At 34.0% G+C, this 23,247-nt stretch overlaps 1 protein-coding gene across 1 annotated transcript in view; it reads right to left on the bottom strand.

The window, feature by feature from the left end:
• Positions 1 to 21,097, bottom strand: part of LOC143030759 (G-protein-signaling modulator 2-like) — a 35,047-nt gene extending 13,950 nt beyond the window's left edge. Inside the window, exon 1 of the mRNA XM_076193967.1 lies at positions 20,930 to 21,097. The gene's annotated coding sequence lies outside the window, so the exon portion shown is untranslated. The remainder of the gene's footprint in view (positions 1 to 20,929) is intronic.
• Between the last annotated feature and the right edge of the window lie 2,150 nt (positions 21,098 to 23,247).

The following is a 23,247-nucleotide window of genomic DNA, read 5'->3' as shown; positions in this document are numbered from 1 at the left end:
CCAAACATCCCGTGTTACCAACCAGTGATGTTGCCACCAACTTGACTTGTATTTAAAAAAAAACACCAATTTAGAAGTAAAGCCAAACCAATAAGGCATCACAAGGATGAAAATAAACATCAGGAAAATGCTGGACAATAAAGCCAGTGTTATTGGATTCCGTGCTCAGGATGTGAAAAATCTTACATTAGGAAAACATCATGTGATCTAAAAACCTGGATCTGAGAACACTGATACAATGTCCAATATAATGTCACCATCAACACGTGTGTTGCACACAGGAACAGTAGCAACCATCTGATGGAATGAGAGAATGCAGAACTTCTGGTACATGAGATTTGCTGACTATCTACAGAATAATGAAAGTAATGGAAGTTTTAGACAGGAATGACTTGTTAGTGTGGGACAACGGTAAAACAAAAGGGCACGGAAAAAAACTGAAAAAGGATAGTTATAGAAAAACTTGAAAAGGAAGTTTCCCACACAGAGCAATAAATACATGGAACAAATTAGACAACAAAACAGTATGTGCAAACACTATACAAGATTTTAAGATAAAACTTGATGCAGAGAGATACAAAGACGGGTCACCACGAGCATATCTCCCCTCCCGTATATTACAACTAGGTAAATACAACTAGGTAAATGAGCCTGACAAGATCCATAGAAAATGTTTGGAAGCAGCCATCATACAAGGAACCAACACAATTTAACAAAATAGGGGTATGTTCAATATCTCACCCCCAGCTAATTCCTTTAATATCAATTGCCAACAAAAATTTATGCTATCCCTAATTACCCTCCAAAACCCCCATTTTTCCTCTCAAGCTTGTTGTCCACTCAATAGACAATTGCTCACCCTTATTTTCTTTTTCCTTTTGTTCCTTGGTTGTGAGCTAATGTCTTTCACCAAACCAATTGTTCCATCTTATACTTAACTTTTCCTGTTCCCAGACATTTGGTCTACATGCTCCTTAACCGTTCCTAGTATTCACTGGCCCCCCTCCTCCCTCCATTCCTCCCCCCATTCCTCTTATTTAATCTCAGTCATGTGTATTACAACAATGTACTTGAAAAGCTATAACAAGTGAAACATCGTACTAATAAAGGCTCTGTCCTCACTTGGTGTTTATTTTGATGTGATTAAATCATTGAGGTGTGCATTACAGGTAGTGAGATCATGTAGTCTTCAAATCTAATTTGGAAGTAAGGAAGGCAATTTTGAAAAAGGCGTACAGAAAAGGAAGATACATTCAAGGAGTATTGATAACAGACTTCATTGGACATTTAAAGTAAAAAGACCGAGATCCAGAGAAGTGAATTAAACATCTTGAAAACCATATGTGATAAACTAAAACTTGAGGATGAAGTTAAAGGACAAGTTGAATAAAGTGACAAAATGGCTTGAGTCAATGAAGAAAATATCAAAAGAAGTATCAAAAAAAAAAAAAAAAAAAAAAGTAAATGAGGCTGATAAGTTTATATTGAATGATTACAGAACACCTAAAGAATGAAGAACAGGAAAAAGGTACTGAAGGAAATAATGAAAATACAAAAGAGTAAAGGCATGCAAGTAAAAGATGTATTACATAAAAAGAATAATAAAAGAAATAATAACTGATTTGAGATGGAGTGAAGAACACATTACAGCTAGACCTGAAAGATAAAAACAAGAAAGGCAATGGTATCAAAGACACTATTGAAGTGATTGTGCCGTCTAATTAATGTAAGATGCAGATAATAAAAGAAATAATAACTGATTTGGGATGGAGTGAAGAACACATTACAACTAGACCTGAAAGATAAAAACAAGAAAGGCAATGGTATCAAAGAAACTATTGAAGTGATTGTGGCGTCTAACTAATGTAAGATGCAGGATGAAACTGAAGTGGTTCAGTTAGATAAATATGTGCAAGGGAGGGGACACAGCTGGTCAACATCAAGCTCAAATCACAATAAATCAAATGCACTCATTCTCTCTTGGAATAGACCCATGATGCCCCAGGTAGCCAGCCAAAGCCATCAGTGTTGCTCATGTGATGATTTGATTTTAAACATTTGGTGTCTGTTAGTACTGTTCCAGTGTGGGGTAGTGATCTAATTGTGGGTGTTCTATTGTCACTCTTGGCTATTTTGGAATCAATTTCTCTACAGGGTTGAATTCTGGGTGACTTTAGCTAATCAAAGAACTTAATGTTTTGTTAGAGAGAGCTTGTTTAACCCCTTCCATACGGTGACACCTACGTAGGCGTCATGAGGAGCAATTGGTTACGCGAGGATGCCGATGTCGGCGTCTTGATTATATTTATTGTAGTTGTACCTGCATGACCCCCATACTCTGTAAACTGGCTTCAACACATTTTCTGTGGTTATCAAAATTCACGGGTGAAAGAGAGAACGATCGATACAGCCGTGACTTTATTTTTTATAATGCGAGTATTATGACACAACATCGTACATCTGGCAGCTAATGCTGCCCGCGAGATTTTGGCCCGGAGTTAAGTGGTTAATGATTTGTGTGTGCATGTGTATTGACCTAATTGTAGTATACAGGAAAGGAGCAACACTCATTGGGCCCAGTCTCTTACTCGCTAATTCATTGTACCTAGCCTCAAATCCATGTACAGTTCCAACTTCGTCTATATTCTTGATTCCCAATTGTCATACTTAGATTTGAATCCATGTATTGTTCCAGCTTAGGCTACATTGCCTTCTAAGCTGTTCCATGTATTTATGCATCTATATGGAAAACTATTTCTTCACGTCCATTAGGCACATAATCTTCCTTAATTTGTTCTCATGACCTCTTAGAACCCTCCTATCCTCAATCAAGAGATCTCTTCTGTCAATGTAGCCTATCCCCATTAGCAACCTCAATACTGTGTGTGTGTGTGTGTGTGTGTGTATTTACCTATTTGTAGCATACAGGAATGGAGCAATGCTCATTGGGCCCACCTGCTACTCTTCAATTCATCACACTGTAGCTAGCCTCAAATTCATGTACAGTTCCAATGTGTATTTACTAGCTGTACTTTCCAGGAAGGGGAGCTACGTTCGTGGTGTCCCATCTTTGTATCTCGCAGTGTCTAGTTTGTTCTTAAATTGGTGTGTATTTACCTAGTTGTATTTACCTAGTTGTATCTTACAGGAAGGGGAGCTACACTCGTCATGTCCCATCTTTATATCTCGCAGTGTCTAGTTTGCTCTTAAATTTGTGTATAGTTTTTGCACACACTATTGTTTCATTCAGTTTGTTCCAGACATCAACCACTCTGCGTGGAAAGATTTTTTTTTTCAGGTCTTTTCTATAACTGTCCTTTTTGAGTTTCTTTTCACGTCCCCTTGTACTTCTCTTAGCCCAATTTAGTAAGTCCTTTCTATCAAGGACTTCCATGCCTTTCATGATTCTGTAGACTGTTGGTAGGTCATCTCTTTCTCTTCCTTGTTCCAGAGTAGGTAATTTCAGTTTTGACAATCCTCATACAACAGTTTTGAAAGTGTTGCAGCCATCTTCGTGGTTGCTCTTTGTGTTCTTTCAATTTTCTTTATATTCTTTTTGGTACTGGGTGATCATAGTGTTGCAGCATACTCCAGTCTAGGCCTTATCTGTGTGACTAGTATTTTTTCACCATTTCTTTGTCCAAATAGGTAAAAGCCACCTTCATTGATCTTAGCAAGTTGTAGGATTCTCTGACCATTTTGTTTATCAGGGGACATGTCATTTGTGATACTTACTCACAGGTCTTTTTCAGATCCCACTTTCTTTATTTCCATTGTTCTGATTTTATATTATTTTTATACTTTTTCCAAATTCCATTATGTTACATTTCTTGATGATGAAGTCCACATCCCATTTCTGACTCCATTTCCAAACCTTGATCAGGTCTCTCTGCAGTAATTCACAACCCGTTTTAGTATTCACTTTCCTCATCAATTTTGCATCATCTCCAAAGAACCTCATGTGACATTCCACATCTTCATTCATGTTATTCACATAAATAGCAAACATTATTGGACCCAATACTGATCCCTGTGAAGTTCCACTAATCACCTCCTCCCAAGTTTAATTCTTTTCTCTGAGGACTACCCTCATTTTTCTTCCATGCAAGAAATTCTCCATCCAGTTTAGCAGTTTGCCTTGTATCCCTCCTATGTTTTCCAGCTTTTTAATAATTTATTATATGGTACTTTGTCGAAGGTTTTTTGTAAATCTAGGAAAACATAATCAGCCCATCTGTCCCTTTCTTGTATCATATCTATTATTCTTGACTGTATGTATTTATTTACCTAGTTGTATTATATGGGAAGGGGAGCTATGCACATGGTGACCTATCTTTGTATCTTGCAACATCTAGTTTGTTCTTAAATTCATGTATGGTGTTTGCACACACTGTTTTGTCCAATTTGTTCCATACATCCACCACTCTGTGTGGAAAGCTGTTTTTTTTTTTCAGATCTATAACGGTCTTTGGAGTTTCTTTTCATGTCCCCTTGTCTTTCTTCTATCCCAGTTTAATAAGTCTTCTCTATCAAGGACTTCTATGCCTTTCATAATTCTGTAAATGGCCAACATATCACCTCTTTCTCTTCTTTGTTCCAGGGTTGGTAGTTTCAGTTTAGATAATCTCTGCTCATATGTCAGTTTTGAGAGTGTTGGGCCCATCTTTGTCGTTGCTCTTTAGATTCTTCCTATTTTCCTTATATTCTTTTTTTGTATTGGGTGTCCATGGTGTTGCTGCATACTCCAATCTTGGTCTTATCAGTGTGATTAGTATTCTTTTACCATTTCCTCATCCAAATAATTAAAAGCCATCTTTATTTATCTTAACAAATTGTAGGTTTCTCTGACTATTTTGTTTATCTGCTTGTCTGGGGACATGTCTTTGGTGATGATTACTCCTAGGTCCTTTTCAGAACCAACTTTCTTTACTTCCTTTGCACCGATTTTATATTGTCCTGATATTCTTTTTTTACTTTTTCCAAATTCCATTATACTACATTTCTTAATGCTGAAGTCCACTTCCCACTTCTGACTCCAATCCCATACCTTGTTCAGATCTCTCTGTGGTGATTCACAATCTTTTTCCTTACTTTCTTTAGTAGTTTTGCATTATCTCCAAAGAAGTTCATGTAACATTCTACACCTTCATCCATGTCATTTACATATATAACAAACATTATCAGAGCCAACAATGAACCCTGTGGGACTCCACCTATCATTTCTTTCCAAGTAGAGTTTTTGTCTCTGATCACCACTCTCATTCTTCTTCAATGCAAGAAATCTTTCATCCATTTCAATAGTTTTCCTTGTATACCTCCTGCTGTTTTAAGTTTTCTTAATAATTTTTTGTGTGGTACTTTATCAAACACCTTTTGTAAGTCCAGGAAAGCACTCTGCCCATCCATCCCTTTCTTGCATTATATCTATTAAACTTGAATAGAAACAGATCAAGTTTGTGGTACATGGTCTTAGATCATAAATTGGATATGAGATTGATGGTTATTACTTCCCCAGGTGAAAAGCTCAGAGCTCATATATAGCCCAATCTATGGGCAATGCTGTGAAGTACACACATACCACATCCACTTGCAAAAGAGGGTCAGTAATGGTTTGATGTGCTGCTGAAACTTTCAAGACATGAGCAGTGCCCAACCACCTGCATATGAAGTAAAGATACTATACTACCATTACACCAGCCTTTGTATGGATGTACTGTGGGGCATAGAAGATAAATTGTCATATATATTTGAGTACAATACTGCTAGGGTTATTTTATTGACAATGGTGGACTGTATTTGCAGAGCTGGGTGTATTCCTAGGTACATTCCTCAGTGCATTCTGCTTTAGTTTGGCCACGGTTAGCGATCCCAAAATATTAAAGCAATATAGGTGCCAGTATGTGACCTACCTTTTGGATGTGGCCTACAAAATTTTTCTTTGGTATAATATGTGGCCTACCAGACTTTTATTTCAATATAAGCTTGTCTCTTAAGCTTTAATAGTTTAGAAGCGCTAACTGCAGCCAAACTAAAGTGGAACACACCAAGGAACGCACCTAGGAACACACCAAGGAATGCGTCCAGCTCTGTGTATTTGTGTGATGTGATATGAGGGGTGAGTGGATTGAAGTACAGTCAAATAGCATGAGTGAATTCAAACTTAAATTTTACCAAAAGGACTACAGAGATGGAATCTCAGTAATATATCCTACATTATATATACTACAACTAAGTACATGCAAATCTAGAATGATGTAAATAATAATTACAATGAATTACACAAGCAAAGCATGTCAACAGGAGACCTTTCAGTCCGTAAGAAGGTTGGATATAGAAAAAGGTAAGCAAATACACAAAGAGACAAATAAACAAGCAAAGTAAACAAATGGTTGACATTACAACATATCCAACTGATTCTCAAAACTTTGAAGTGTATCATATCCCACTGCCTCTGTGAAAAATTCATTCCATCACTGACAAAATTGTTTCGACCTAATTATGGGTTAAATCTATGTCCTGACAGCTAATGGCCATTACTTCTTATTTGGTGAGTAGTGTAAAAATATCTTCAATTCAGATGCTATCTCCTATTGAAATTTTGAAGACCTATGCCAAGTCCCCTCTTCTTTTTCTAGGAATCATTAAAACTAATACTCTTTCCTTAAGTCTTCCAGTGTGATTCCAATTTCAACACTAATTTTTGTGTTGTACCTTGTCAAAAGCTTACTCAAGATCAAAGTGCATACAGTCAATCAATCTATCTCTCTCCTGTAGCACATCTACTGACCTTGGGTAAAAGTTGACCACATATGAGACACATGATTTTCCACCTCTGAATCCAAATGGGTTATCTGCCAAAACCTTGGATTTAAGATATTTAATCCATCTGTTCGTCACACTACTTCCATATGATTTAGTTATCACGCTAATCAAAGAGTACTCTAATTCTGGGGTTCCTCCATTATAGATGAATACCACATTGACACTCTTCCAATCCCAAGGCATCATATCTTCTAATGTATGCAAAATTTTGTGTTTATTTATTTTCTTTTTTTTCTTTTCATTCTTAAAGTATCTGGTTGGAAAATTCAACAAGCCCAGGGGTTTTCCTTTCATTAAGTGTTTTGTAGTTTATACATATCCTTCAATTTCACATTTATATCTTTCAACCTAACCCAACAGTAAAATCAAGTGTCCACATCCTACCATTGGAAAAAAAAAAAATCTAGACTTCACATATACTCATATGACCTTCAGTCCATATATCAAAGACCTGACAGTGAAAATCAACATGGAAATAAACCTACTAAAATCCAACTCAAACACGAGGCACTGCAAAAATTTCCATTATCATATAGTAATTACATTCTTTTAATTTTCATCCCCCTGTTTCACTCTGTACTGAAAGATGAAAGATGTTCATTTTAGTTTCACTATATTTTTTCAGCTGCATTGTGCCTTTTCAATTAACACCTTCAAAGCTATGGGGTGAATTATCCCATAGTATCAAGGGATTATTCTGTTTTATTCTGGCTAATGTCAGTCAATTTCATTCATCTGCATGGGCAGAAACTATCTTTTGTATCAATCTGTTTTGATCCAACCCTTCAATGTGTGTGTGTATATATATATATATATATATATATATATATATATATATATATATATATATATATATATATATACATATATATATATACATATATATATATACATATATTTATACACACACACACACAAGGATTTCTCAATTTATGCATGTTTAGAATATGCCATTTTGGAATAACACGAGGTGAAAAACCTGGCCATTTTTTATATTACATGGATTATTTAGAATAACACCATGTAAAAAATCTAATGAGCAATAATAAAACTTAACTGTTCACTTTATGGGATTTTTACATTATGCAATTCCTTCAGGAGCGTATCCCTCATATAAATCAAGAAATCCTTATATATATGCTTATATATATATATATATATATATATATATATATATATATATACACATACAACAGTTAAATTTGTATAACTACATGCATATATCACATTTGAAAACTTCTGAAATCCTATCACCATCTTTCCATGAATCCACACATTATTATTTTTTCTTCTTCTGCCCATAAGAGCACTGAATTGGATTGTATTGGGAGGAAATAACTATAATATCAAACATGTTGCTTTCCACACATATATCACTTGTGATACAAGACTGAGGTATTAAAACTAATGCTACTTTTAAATGAAAATCACTTTATCACAATACTCCAATTCAATGATGCATCATGTAAACTCACTACTTTGCTGACTATTATACAAATCAGTTTGGACAGAGTATGAACAACATTTAATTTGACTTAAGTTAGAAAACTCAGGGCTTGTAGCAATGAACAAAAGAAGAAAAGGCCCTATGATAAAATATCTCATTTCTTCATTTGTTTGAGATATTCTAGTAGTAAGAATGTTCATTCTTTCATTACATCAGTCCCTTTATTCTTAAGGGTGATACATACAATGGATTTCACCATACCATATTGAGTGGCTAGCTCTGGAACATGTTTTACATTCCCAATTTACACACACACACACACACATATATATATATATATATATATATATATATATATATATATATATATATATATATATATATATATATATATAAATATATCTATATATATATATATATATATATATATATATATATATATATATATATATATATATATATATATATATATATATATATATATATAAGTCAAATAATTCTGACAGTCGCTCCCGGACTCAAACCAGGGCCTTGCATGACACTAGGCTAAAGCTCTACTAAGATATAGGGACTTTAAAATTCTCCAACTTGGAAGTTGGAAAAATAAGTTGACTGCCAACTGCCGTCCTAACTTGTTTTATGGAGAACTAAGCTCAACTCATAGATTGGTTAAGCTGGTACAAAGCCTTGATGGACTTTTGTTGCTTTAATACCTGAATAGAATCAACATTGATGGCATATGTCAATAAAATAATTGTGACAGTCACCCCCAGACTCAAAACAAGGCCTTGTATGATGCAAGGCTGAAGCTCTACTGACTACCATTGGAATTATTTGATTGACATATGCCATCAATGGCAGTTCTAATCATATATATGTATATATATATATATATATATATATATATATATATATATATATATATATATATATATATATATTATACATATTTAAACTTTTTTTTTCTCTCTTCAGCTTCACTAAGGTCATGGACATGATTTCACTTAAAAAATAATTAATCACACAAATATATATATATAAATATATATATATGTATATATATATATGTATATATATATATATGTATATACATATATATATATGTATACATATATATATATATATATAGCATGTATATATATACATATATATATATATACATACATATATACATATATATATATACATATATATATATATAAATATATACATATATATATATATTATATATACAGTATATATATATATATATAAATATACATATATATAGATATACATATATATATGAATATATACATATATATATAAATATATATACATATATATATAAATATATATACATATATATATAAATATATATATATATATATATATATATATATATCCACTATAAAGTAATGTCGTAGCACATTGATAAAATAAAACTTTTTATCCCACAGTCGGAAAAAGAAGACACTAATGTCGAACGTTCTGTATATTTCGATCACTAACTGTGACCCTCTTCATCAGAATGAATACATAATGGAAGGCATATGCTTATATACAAAAATGTGAGGTGGGAAAAGGAACAAGCTCAGGTAACGTGACCGATGCTCCGCAGGTTGCGTGGGGTTTTGTGACCTTGGAGTATATGAGGTAGCACTTGGCTGACTGCTGAGGTGGTAATGCAGTCAGGTGACCACTGACCATTTGATATGTTGAAATTTGGGAGATATTTAATTAGGGAAGACTCTATTATTTTCCTTTTGAAGCTACATGTTGATTTATAAATTATTTCAGCATCATCCCAATGCATGCGGTGATCTTTATTGGCAATGTGCTGAAATACCGCTGAACTTTGTTGACATTAGTGTCTTCTTTTTCCGACTGTGGGATAAAAAGTTTATATATATATATATATATATATATATATATATATATATATATATATATATATTTATATATACATACATATATATATATATATACATATATATTTATATATACATATATATATATACACACACACATATATATATATATATATATATATATATATATGTATATATATATATATATATATTATACAGTTTATCTGTTTTCTGAGTGTGAGCCACCATACGAGTCTCTCTTGCTCTCATAATATATGGCCAGGTTTTGTTTTGTCATTGGAGCAATGTTTGAAAGTAGGAGAAAATCTTATATATTGGATTGTTAGAATAAAGTAGGTGATCAAAATATAGAAATCCAAAATATATATTATATATATATATATATATATATATATATATATATATATATATACATATATATAATATATATATATATATATATATATATATATATATGTATATACATACCCACATGCATGTTTATAGTTCTACATTGATACAGCCACAATACCTTTATCATATGCTAAGTAAATACTTCAAATACTGTAATAACTTCTATTTACATATGCTATATTCTAATTGCCACATCACATCATCAAGACCAAAGTTCCAACTTTTATCATCTATTGTTACCACAGCTAGTATGGCTACAAAACACAAACAGCAATCTGCATTCAATTTCTGCACATACCGTGTTATCATTATCCTGCAGATTACCCAATATGGATGTTGTGGCTTTTGAGGTCCTCTCATGTTCTTCACTTTTCCCTTCATTCCATTTTTTTTTTTTTTCACTTGAATTTACAGATAACCATAACTTTCCAATTTTCTTGGGCAAAGGTAACATCTTCTTTGCACATTTGTAATTCCCACATTACTGACTTTCTTCAACTGGCAAGTGGTACATTCCGTAACAACAGTTATTTACTGCTCACTCTATTTTCAGTTCTCACATTACATCAATCCACTATTTATGTTGTTCCCATCATTTATAAATACACCCTGGTGCTTCATCCTCAGTACTGTATAATGATGATGCTTACTTATGAACTGACAGGCTCTCAGGTAACTAACAGTAGCCACTAGAGTAGGGTATAAACCACTTTGAAGAAGTTTGTTTCTGTGGCCAGGCCTATTCTGGGTTTGTAGTGTCTTATTGCTTGATGGTAACCTGAACATAGTTGTCCTAGTGTGGTTCTTGCTTTCTAAGGGGTTAATGTCTGGTGGGGGGGACTGATGGAGAAGAAAGTTTGGTGATCAGTCTTGAAGTGCTTGCTTTATGATCTGAGTGTGAATGTACTTTCATATAGATGTACTGTGTGGTGCAAATGGTAGGCTGTTGTAGATGTTTGAATAGTATGCTGCTGTTCTTTAAGTTGTGTGTGTTTGTGTGTTGTAATGAAATGGGTGAATAAATTGAGGGTTCTAGCCTAGAAGTATGTACCTATCATTTTCACATGTTGTTCTATGGGGAGGATTCATTCCCATTTGCAGATGTTCTATTGGAGTGATTTTGGTGTATACTATTATTATTCTTAATGCTTTATTGTTTTGCAGTGTGTCTATATTTTCTTGATTGTTGGGAGTCAAGCTCAGGAAGCATAGTTGAATGTGGTTTTCAAGAACTGTTTGTAGACTGTGATTAGTTTCCTTTTGCTGTAATTACAGTCTACAGTTCTTGAGAATCACACTTCATGAGAAAATGGGACCAACAATGGGACCCACCATAATATCCTGAAAGATAAATCTCTATGAGAATCACCTCCCTACAACCCATCTTCAAAACCAATCACTAGGCACTTAGTCTTTGGATCAGCCCCAAGATCTCTAATATTAACTTAAAATATTTTCCTCTACATTTTCACATAAAGACTATTCATGAGGAAATAGACCACTAATGAAAAGAAAAAAGAACATATATTCACATTCTCTCTTAGCATCTTAGCCACTGTTCTGCAAAGTGACTAAACATGTACAGTGAGACCTCTCATTAACGGACATTAATTAGCTGTGTTTGTGGTGTTTTCGGTGTTTCCGTGTAGTTTTTGGTTGGCATAGTGATTGCACGCACTAAACAACAGCACCAAAAACACCGAGAACACAGTGAAAACACCGCAAACACAGCTAATTAACATCCGTTAATGAGAGGTCTCACTGTACACCTTTGTCAGAACTTGCAAATTTAACATCTTATAAACTTGCTACCATCATGTGTTGATTTCACCAGGACTCATACCACCATCTACCTAATTTCTTGCTTCTGTACACTGGCACCTTATTCCATTCAGTCACCAGGCTCCCTATCCTTATTTCTATAAGTCTTTTCATTCCATCCTGTCATTTATATTTACTACGTAATTCATCTCTACATTCTTTGTTCTTCGGGATGATTTCTGAGGGATTTTGGTAAAGTACAGATTTTGGTGGTCTACTATGGAGTGCTTGGTTTGTGATCTGAGTGTGTTTTTGTATGGATGCCCTGTGGGGCAGTGGAGGCATATTTTATTGATGTCTGAGTAGAATGAATTTTTTGATTTTTTTTTTTTTTTACTTTCAGTAGGGTGTGTTTCTGTGATATGGTGTCAGGGGTGAGAAGATTCAAGGGTTCTAGTATAAAACTATAAGCCTATCTTTCTTATGTGCTTCACTGTCTATCCTCTAGGACCATCAAGTACTTCCTTAACATATTATGTATATGTATTTGGCTTGAGGAGTCAAATACATATACATAATATGTATTTGAGTTTGGCTTGAGGAGCCATCGGCGCATACATCAGTGACATCGATAATGATCTTACCAATGTTTTACTTTATAAACTTTCAAGAGAGAGAGAGGACGTCTTTTTCGTCAACGACGGACTGCCTTAACTACTAACTATATGTATTTATATATATGTATACACACACACACACATTATAACTAATAATTGTTGCTGGAGTTTCACCAAGTGGAAAACCTACAGCCCCATAATGGCTGGAATTGGTTCTCAGTCCCTCCCACACACCTCTGTGGGAAGAGTGTTGTCTGCTTTGTATTAGTGTGGGACTGTTTCTATGTCACTCATTGAAAGTGGTGGGGGGAATGGGGGTAGTCACTTGTTCTCAACTCTACATGTGTGAAAAGGTGAAAGATATATGACTAAAGTTGACGGAGATCTTGGGTCCCAATAAAAGACTAAGTATCAGCCCCCATACCTATTAGAGGTGTGAGGGCTCACAACTGATATGAACAGATTTGTTTTCCATTTTGCATGACCCCCACATGCATATACACTTCATTGGTCCCAGTATCAAGCCAAATACAAATTTTATTTTCATTATTTTGTTTTTATCTATTTATCTGGAAGTTTAAGGTAAAGTATAGAGAGGGGTTCCGTGGAGAGACAATACTTGAATCAAAGACAAGGGGAGAGTAATGATGTGATATATATGTGTATATATATATATATATATATAATATATGTATATATATATATATATATATTATATATATATATATATATACATATGTATATATATGTGTGTGTGTGTTTACCTAATTATAGTATACAGGAAAAGAGCAATGCTCAAACTCAAATTATTGTACAGTTCCAACTTTATCTATATCTTTGATTTCCAATTATCTTATTTAGATTAAACTCATGTGTGTATTTATCTAGTTGCATCTTATGGGAAGGGGAGCTATGCTTGTGGTGTCCCATCTTCACATCTCGCAGTGTCTAGTTTGCTCTTAAATTTGTGTATAGTTTTTGTACACACTATTGTTTTGTCCGGTTTGTTCCAGACATAATTATTCCCAGGTCTTTTTCAGATCCCACTTTCTTTACTTCCTTTCTTCCAATTTTATATTGTCTTGATATTCTTTCCTTACTTTTTCTTAACTTTTCCACATTTGGCTACATTTCCAAACCTTGTTTAGATCCCTCTGTAGTGATTCACAATCCGTTTCAGTATTCACTTTCCTCAGCAATTTAGCATCATCTGCAAAGAAGCTCATGTGACAATCCACATCTTCATGTTATTCACATAAATGGTGAACATTATTGGAGCCAATACCAATCCCTGTGGAACTCCACTGTGAACCTCCACCCAAGTTGAATTCTTTTCTCTGAGCACTACTTTCATTTCTATGCCATGCAAGAATTCCTCCATCCAGTTTAGTAATTTACCTTGTAACCCTCCTCTCTGTTCCTTTTCTTTTTTTGTATAATTTTTTGTGGTACTTTGTCGAAGGTTTTTGAAAGTCTAGGAAAGCACAATCAGCCCATCCATCCCTTTCTTGTATTATATCTATTAGTCTTGAGTAGAAACAGATTAAGTTTGTGGCACATGATCTTCCCTGTCTGAATCCAAATTGTCTCAGGTTTATTATATTGTTTTCTTCCAGGTGTTTATCCATCTATTCTTGATCAATTTTTTTTTTTTTTACAAATTTTGGCTACAGTGTTTGTAAGGGAGACCAGTCTGTAATTGCTGGTTCTCCTTTGTTTCTTCCTTTATATATTGGTACAATATTGGCAATTGTCTAGTCCTTTGGTATTTTTCCCTCTTTGAGTGGGCAACTTGTTACATTATATATTTTGTCCATTAATTCTTCTTTACATTCTTTTAGTATACATTTTGTAATTCCATCTAGGCCATGTGAATTCCTGACATCAAGGTTCATTAGATGATCCATTATTTAATTTTGTATTATTGTTATTTCCCACATGGGGGAGATCACACTTCATTTCCCAATGCTGTACTTTTTCGCAAAAACAAAGTGTTTGTTCATGACTTCAGTCATTTCTAAATATTCTGTATATTCTACATTTCCATGGTGTAGTTTCACCATTTCCTTTATATTTTTAAGTTTACCATTCACGTATCTATAGAATAGTTTAGGTTGATCCTTACATTTTTCTATGATGTCTTTTTCATCATTTCTTTTTTCCTCTCTGTGCACTTTTATATATACATTTGCCACTTTCCAGGTTTTCTTTTATATTATTTCTATCTTTTCCAAGCTTTATCTCTTCTTTCACCTCACTGCATCTTCTGTTGAACCAGCACTTAACCCATTCAACTCCGATGACAAGATGTCTTGTCATTTGGTCAAATAAAACAAAAAATCATAAAACACCAAAATGTTTGATCAAACACCAGAAAAATATGACGTCAATCCTCGCTTCGCTCGCAGCGAAGCGAGGACTGACGTCATATTTTTCTGGTGTTTGATCAAACATTTTGGTGTTTTATGATTTTTTGTTTTATTTGACCAAATGACAAGACATCTTGTCATCGGAGTTGAATGGGTTAATGTACACTTTTTCCTGTTACTCTCTTGATATGTATGTACTCACTCCATTATGAATTTCCATCAAAATCATCCATTTTTCTTCCATTTGTATCTCTTCTTTGAAAAAAAGTTTTCCCAATTTACATTTTGAAAGAATTTCCTAAGTTTCCCAAAGTCTGTTTTGTTGTACATCAGTCTTCCATTTCTGTACTTCTCTTTTTCTCTATATTTCCTCCTTCAGTTCACCCTCTTTCCAAATGATGTCTTGTATTAAATTATATCCACAATTTCTGGTTCTGTTGTAAATATTAAATCTAGCCTTGATGGTTCTTAATTACTTCTATATCTGATATTTTCTTTTACCCATTGTGTCATTATATGTTCTATAGTCATGTAAAATAATACATTTCCCTATAGAACCTCTCCACCATTCACCATCATCTCTTCCCAACAGATTTCTTTGCATTTAAAATCTCTCATAAGTACCAGGTTACCTTCATTCTTCAGCATCTCGTTTAATGAATGCCTTGTACCTTCTAATATTTTTTAATGCTTGCCCTCTTTCCAAACGCCCATTCTAGGAGGCACATAAATCACCACAAACTTTCTACTTTTCATGACGCTGTCTTCAACTTTTATCATAATAATTTCCACACTGTTTTTACCCTCTGTAACCTTCGTCACAATTAAGTTTTTCTTGGCCAAAAACATGATTCCTCCACCCTGTTTCTCATTTGTTTTTAATCCAATAATTATATAACCCATGTCCAACACTATTAGGTGGTAGTGGACCCCTTAATTTCATCTCCACAATTCCCATTACATCTGTTTTTTCTTCTGACAGGTAATCTTTTAATTCACTCAGTCTTGAGATTAATCCATCTATAATAGTATAGGCCACTTTTAAAAAAAATTCTTCTCCATCTTGTTTTCCGTTCCTTTCATTTTGCTTACCTTGGTGTACTATTTTCTCAGTCTCATGTCTAAGACTCTCCAAATGAACTTCCTTTCAGTCTCTCTTCTTTTTACATTTTTTTTTTTTTAGCTTTATCTCTTAATATCTTCTCTATTTCTCTTTCCTCAACATTAATTTATTTTTTTATCCATACATTGTTGTAATGTTCACTCTTTGCTAACTTACCTGATTTTGCCAGTATGTTTTCTGCTACCATTTATGATCTTAGTTTTATCTTTAGGGGTCAATTTCTTTCTTTAGAATATTGTCCCATTCTATATAACTCTATTTCTTTTTCTACTCCTTGGCCATTGTCTTGTACTTCTTTTAGAATTTTTGCCATTTCTTTTTCTGTTTTTTCTCTCAAGTACCTAACCAAACCATGTTTTTTCTTTAGTCCATATACTACAATACAATTTTTTTTTATCAACTGTATGTCTTACCCAATTTGCTTTTTCTTTGATTACTTGAATAATTGTCATTTGCACTTTTCAGCATCTGTTGTTGTGCTATTTCCTTAAAAGCTATTGCTTAGTTTTCTCTGTTTTCATCCCATTTCTTAATCTTCTGCAAATTTTCCTCACCTAATTTTTTTCAATTCTTTCAGACATTGCCTGTATTTTGTGATTTACCTCCTTTTTTTTTTATCATTCTCACTACTAGTAGTATCATTGTTTTTCATCATTTAATTTTCATATTTAACCTCAATTAGTCCTTTTTTTTAATTCAATTGACCCATTATTTATTTCAGAATTCTTTAGTTCACATACCTCCTATTGACTTCAAAATAGTCTATCCTTAAAATCACAATCTCTTTCCTTAATTCCATGAATTCTTTCTCCCACAAGTTTCCATAAGATTCATCTCCCTTTCAATGTCTATGATTTGACTCAAATTTCTTTTTTCGTACTTACCAAAGCCAAAAAACAGGTCATCACCCAATCCCCCTTGGGGTCTCAAAGCCTCTATTTACATTGAGTTTCAGTAGAGTGCCTCCAGAGGGCTCTGCATTTATGTCGACATTCAAATCAAACTCATTATTGTTTCCCCCTGATCCGCCTTGATTACCTTGTATTTTCTCACTATACACATTCTGAACACTGCACAGAGATCATCTTGGGCAATCACAAGTGCTCCCTCTCCCACTCAATACAACTCAAGTCTCTTGCTTTTCTTGCACCGTTGAGAATTTTCATCTTATTCAGCAGCCTACGGAACTCTAGTTGACAGCAGTTGACAGCTCAGTGGTTCATTCATGTGTGTGTGTGTGAGTATGTATGTGCATACTAACCCCAATCATAACTGGGCAACTTGCAGCCAATGTTTTAGGGAGTATTTTGGGGTGTCCCTATAGACAGAGGCTACACATCATTTGTCTATGTTAGAGTTAAAATCTCTAATCAGAGAGGAATGACATCAATTTTATACTACAGCCTTCCCTCCTTTATGCTATTCCCTTGAAAGTGTCCTTTACCAATGCTACTACCTCTTAATGACCCTCCTATAGTGGGGTGGAGGGTAGGGAGAAATATGACACTGTTTACAATGCACATTGTAATAGACTACTAAGTGGGATGGAATAATGGGAGTAGGAATCCTACTCTCTGTATGACCTGGACAGAGGGCAAGGTACTAGGATAAAGGGTAAATAAATGGGTCCTGTACAGGTGTGGTATAAGTGGAGGTTGGCCGGGTGCATCCTTTGCCTGGTGAACTCCTTTATATGGGGGAAGAAACCTTTTGATATATATATATATATATATATATATATATATATATATATATATATATATATATATGAATGTATGTATGTTTTGTGTCATTTTGACAAATGTAAACAAGCTCCACTGTAAGGACTCGAATCTTTGCCTGGCTGTCTCAAGGCTATCATCCTTGCTTCATAATAAGCAGTCGCTAAGGCTTATTTCTGTATATATATATATATATATATATATACACACACACGCACACACACACATATTATGGAACAAATCATTCATTGCAGTGAAGCCTTCCAAATAATCAAATCTGTCCACCAATGAACTACAATCTGGGGCAGTAAAGTCAAAAGTCTTGCATATTACTGTTTTGCAATCTGGTAGCATTCAGGCCTTGTGAGCTTACAGGCATTGGATAAAATATTTGCATTGGCCAAACTTAATTACACACACACACACACACACACACATATATATATATATATATAAATATATATATATATATTATATATATAGTGTATACATATATATAAATACACGCACACACGCACACACACACACATATATATATATATATATATATATATATATGTATATATATACATATATGTATATATTCATTATACACACATGGATTTCTCAATTTATGCAAGGGATTAGTTCCTAAAGGGATTGCATAATGTAAAAATTGCATAAAGTGAATTGTTAAGTTTTACTATTGCTTGTTTTTTTTTTTACATCATGTTATTATGAATTATCTATGTAATTTGAAAAAGTGTCTAAGTTTTTTACCTCATGTTATTTCAAAATTGCATATTCTAAACACACATAATTAGACAAATCCCTGTGTGTGTGTGTATATATATATATATATATATATATATATATATATATATATATATATATATATAAACACACACACACACACACAAACACACACATATATATATATAAATATATATATATTTATGAGAAAGCTAGCTAGGGTATCACATTCCCGTTTTAGTGGCCAAATAAAAATGTAGGAATAAAGTACTCTACCTTTCTTACATGTCCCTTGAATATACATACTATATACTTATACATATGCACACACATATATGGGGCCAATGACAAACACATGCAAGACAGTGAGGTTGCCCATTATCAACATTCAGCAACCCTCCTCACCTCCATCAAGAGGTAGCCATGTAGGGTTGCCACTCAGTTACTGGACTGTACACAGGATCTCTCTATCATCATTAATTGCATTCACATTTTCATACACAGAGCTGACAATTGCTGTCCTTCCCAACCAATTTCAGCTGATGACACAGAAGCATTCCCAACACTAATACAACTCAAACAGGAGTCCAAAGACTCTTCCCCCAGGGATAAAAGGGGAGACCCGAGAACCATGCCAGCTATCGTGGGGCTGTGGACTTTTTGCTTAATGAAACTCAAGGCAACAATAAATTATCATCATTATCATTAGCATCATCTGATTATTGCCAGGCTATCTGATTCACTTATGAGTGGCTTCTTTGCTTATGACTGAATTAATTTTAATAATGACCGCACTTTCACAGTGTGTTTGTTCTCAGTATGGCAACCAAAATTTTAATAGTGATTCCCCAACTTTTGTACTGGGGGGGGGGGGGATGTCAGTCCAGGGTTTTCCTTTCGATGATTAAATTTATATGATACTTGCCAGACCATCTGTAGAGAACACCATTGCGTCAAAGAGATTTATGAAATTAGTCTACATTAGGTAAGGTTACTAAGTAAAGCCTTTTAATTTGGCCTGACATAAATTCCAATGATGAGTTTTGTAAGGCTTAATTAAATTTTGGGCTTCATACAAATTACAAGTAAAGTCTTTCAGCTGAACTGGTTTAAGGAATATCTTATTTACGTTGTCTACAGGAAGCCAAGGTGGGCTTTGGTTGCTTTATGGGCAGACTATACTAGGCTGTTAGATATAGACCCTAGGGTTGGTTTTATCTACCTGGTTTCATCATAGAAAATGGCATCTATGTAGTCTACAAAAAGGGTCTTTTGTTAATTTAGGTTAGGTTATGATAAGGATTACACTAAAACATTAGTGAAGGTTAGCAGTTATCATTTACCCCCCTCCCCCCTCACCAATTACACTTAGGTTCTGTATACACAGGAAATTATGTATTTCACAAACCTATATTAGGTCTAGCTAAACTCAACTAGTTAATTTAGAGTGTTTCTAAATGAAGTAAGGAAAAGCAGTTTCTTTGGCAGTCTGAAAACATTGGTTCCTGCATCAAATCAGGACAGGACAAGTGGTTTGGTTTGTTAACCTGACCTAAATTCAATTTAGGTTAGGTAATGTTACATTAAATAAAAGTTGTTTTTCCCACAGTTCCCAAACTACTGTCACATCTGCTTGTTTTGAAAATAATTTGTTATTCTTTTTTCACCTGATAAACCTAGTATCTATGAAGGTCTTCATAAATAAAATATAGTGAGATTGAGATAGTATTGCAAGCAACAGAGGTATTCAAAACACCAAGACAGTATAGGGAAAACATACCTTTCATGCAAAAAGCGAAGGCGAACTGCTAACAAAAACAGGAAGCAAGATTGGTATATAAAAACTTTGTCAATTCTTGTCAAGTGCCCATCTGTAGTATAACCATGAAATTCCCTATAGTCATAGCTTATCGCTACATTTGTTAACTCTTGCTTATTAGTTGCTTTAGCAATGCATGTGTACTTAAATAAAAAAAAAGGGAAACTGACCAATATATTTGCGACACCTGTCACTCTCAACACCTATAAACAAGCTCAACACCCAAGAAATTTCCTGAAGCTATGAACTCTTACTCTGTGGTTGGTTAGATTTTTCAGTCCTTTTCAAGCCCGAAGTCAACCCTGTGTTGAGATCTTCAACTTTTTGAACAGCTCACTTCCTATACTTCATAAGCTCTCTTATTTACTGATGTAACAAAATCTACATGTCTTACTCCAGTCTAGGAGCATTGATTTTTCCTTCCTTTTGATTTGAAAGCCCATTCTCTGATTCGGACAGATTAGAGAATGTTAATTTAAGGGGTGGCTTAAAAGCATGTTTATTAATACATTTTTAAATTAGAAATAATTCATAAAACCATTTAATGCTTACCACAATTTTCTCTGAAATATATATTAATTAAGTTAGTGTTGATCTGTTTGAGAAAGAAGTCTAAGAAATCCACGGAAGTATTTATTTACTTAATATGTCCACTTGTCAATCGCATATAAATGTCAATACTGTAAGCACCCTTGCTTAATGTGTAAGCTCTTTATAGTCTTCGTTTTTATTTTCTCTGTACAAAGTAAAATATCCTAGGTCATTGGGATTGCAAAAATGTTGCCGCATCTATGAAGAAATGGCATTTATTGTTATTTATTATTCATGTGTTGTTCCGCACTTTTAATAATTTGAGTTTGGTGTAAACTACTTTAGTAGATGATATGAGGAAATGAGATATGCATATTGTGGAAGCAGAGAATGCAGTTGAACCACATCGAATAGTAGAAATAGAAATAGATAAATAATGCAAAACACAAACAAACTATTGTACTGATTGAGAACGGAAATGAGAAAAGTAGATATAACGAATGGTTTCCGGTGATAATCCTTTGTCACATTTGCTTGGGTGACAGATTGTACTAGTCATAGGATTATTTTCTATTTGTTTATTCTTAAGTATTGCCATACTATTTCCTACACTTCTAATTCGGTAGGGGGGAAATCCCATTATTTAACTGTAATTTTATTGGTGTTATCTAGATTGATCGTCTCTACAGTGAAAAACATTACTATTATATATTCACATATTATACCTTATTCTGGCATTTTTTATTTCAGTATCTGTTATTCTTATATTTGTATGATATTTCCTTGTTTAACCTTATATATCTCGCTCTTTCTACCCATTAAAATTTGTTATATCCACTTTATATATTATTGTTCTCCCCATCCATTTCTTCCCCATTTTCTTCGATTAATTCTTACTTCCAAGAGTTTAGTTGTCGTCTTCTTTTGATGTTTTTATCTAATCTATTTAATTATTTTATTTGTCTTACTTATCACTTATTTATTTATTTATCCATTTGTGTGTTTATTAATTTATATAATTATGTATGCATCTTTTCATTCATTTACCGACTTATCTATCTATGCCTTGTCTATTTAGTTATTTATACAAACGTTTATTTATTAATTAGTATAATCATACATGCATCTATTCATTAATTTACCTACTTATTTATCTATTTATGACTTGGTAATATTCAGTACTCAATCACGGAATTTTCTGCACTCCCACAAAAAAAATATATATATATATATATATATATGTGTGTGTGTGTGTGTGTGTGTGTGTGTGTGTGTGTGTGTGTGTGTGTGTGTGTGTGTGTGTGTGTGTGTGTGTGTGTGTGCCAATCATAGTCCACCGGCAAATACAGGACTCCTCCAAAAACTTTCATTGGTCACACAACTGTGCCACCAGTTAGGGTTCAATTAGCTTAATCAAATGGTATAATGCCCACCATCTCCCCCTGGTTAAACTGATATCGTAACTTTCAGAGTCTAATAACTCCTAAGGGAGATTATTCTGACGCCAACAACAACCCTCCACGGTGGCACCAGACACTTCTCAACCTCTCATACCTCCTTCTGGTAAACTTGCTTGCCAAAATTCACTTTGGCGCCATATCGCCTGTGTAATATTCTTCATTCTAGTCTGTCCTTTCTTCCAACACGACCTAGACGGTGCAGTGGTACCGTTCTTGACCATTAAATCAGTGGTCCGATTTCGAATCCCGTTCAGAACTGTAAAAAAAAAAAAAAAAAAAAAAAAAAAACAGCGCTGAATTGCGAGCCGGCATTCCAACTCTGTGTGTGTATGTGTGTGTGTGTAGGGTCATAGTATTACCCATAGATATGGCCATAGGTGACCTCCGAGCTTACATTGGGGAGGTGTAATAGCTATCGATCTCAAGTCCAACACGTAATCCAAGACCGCGGAGAATCACACACACACACACACACACACACACACACACACACCTATAGAAGAGATCTGAAAAAGAACAGCTTTCCTCACAGAGTAATAGACAGAACAAGTTAGATGAGAAAGTAGTGTGTGCAAAAACAA

Source organism: Oratosquilla oratoria, chromosome 12, assembly GCF_046742065.1.
Source record: "Oratosquilla oratoria isolate Oo_2021 chromosome 12, ASM4674206v1, whole genome shotgun sequence".
NCBI classification, from domain to species: Eukaryota; Metazoa; Arthropoda; class Malacostraca; order Stomatopoda; family Squillidae; genus Oratosquilla; species Oratosquilla oratoria.
This window is presented reverse-complemented; position numbering and strand designations above follow the sequence as displayed.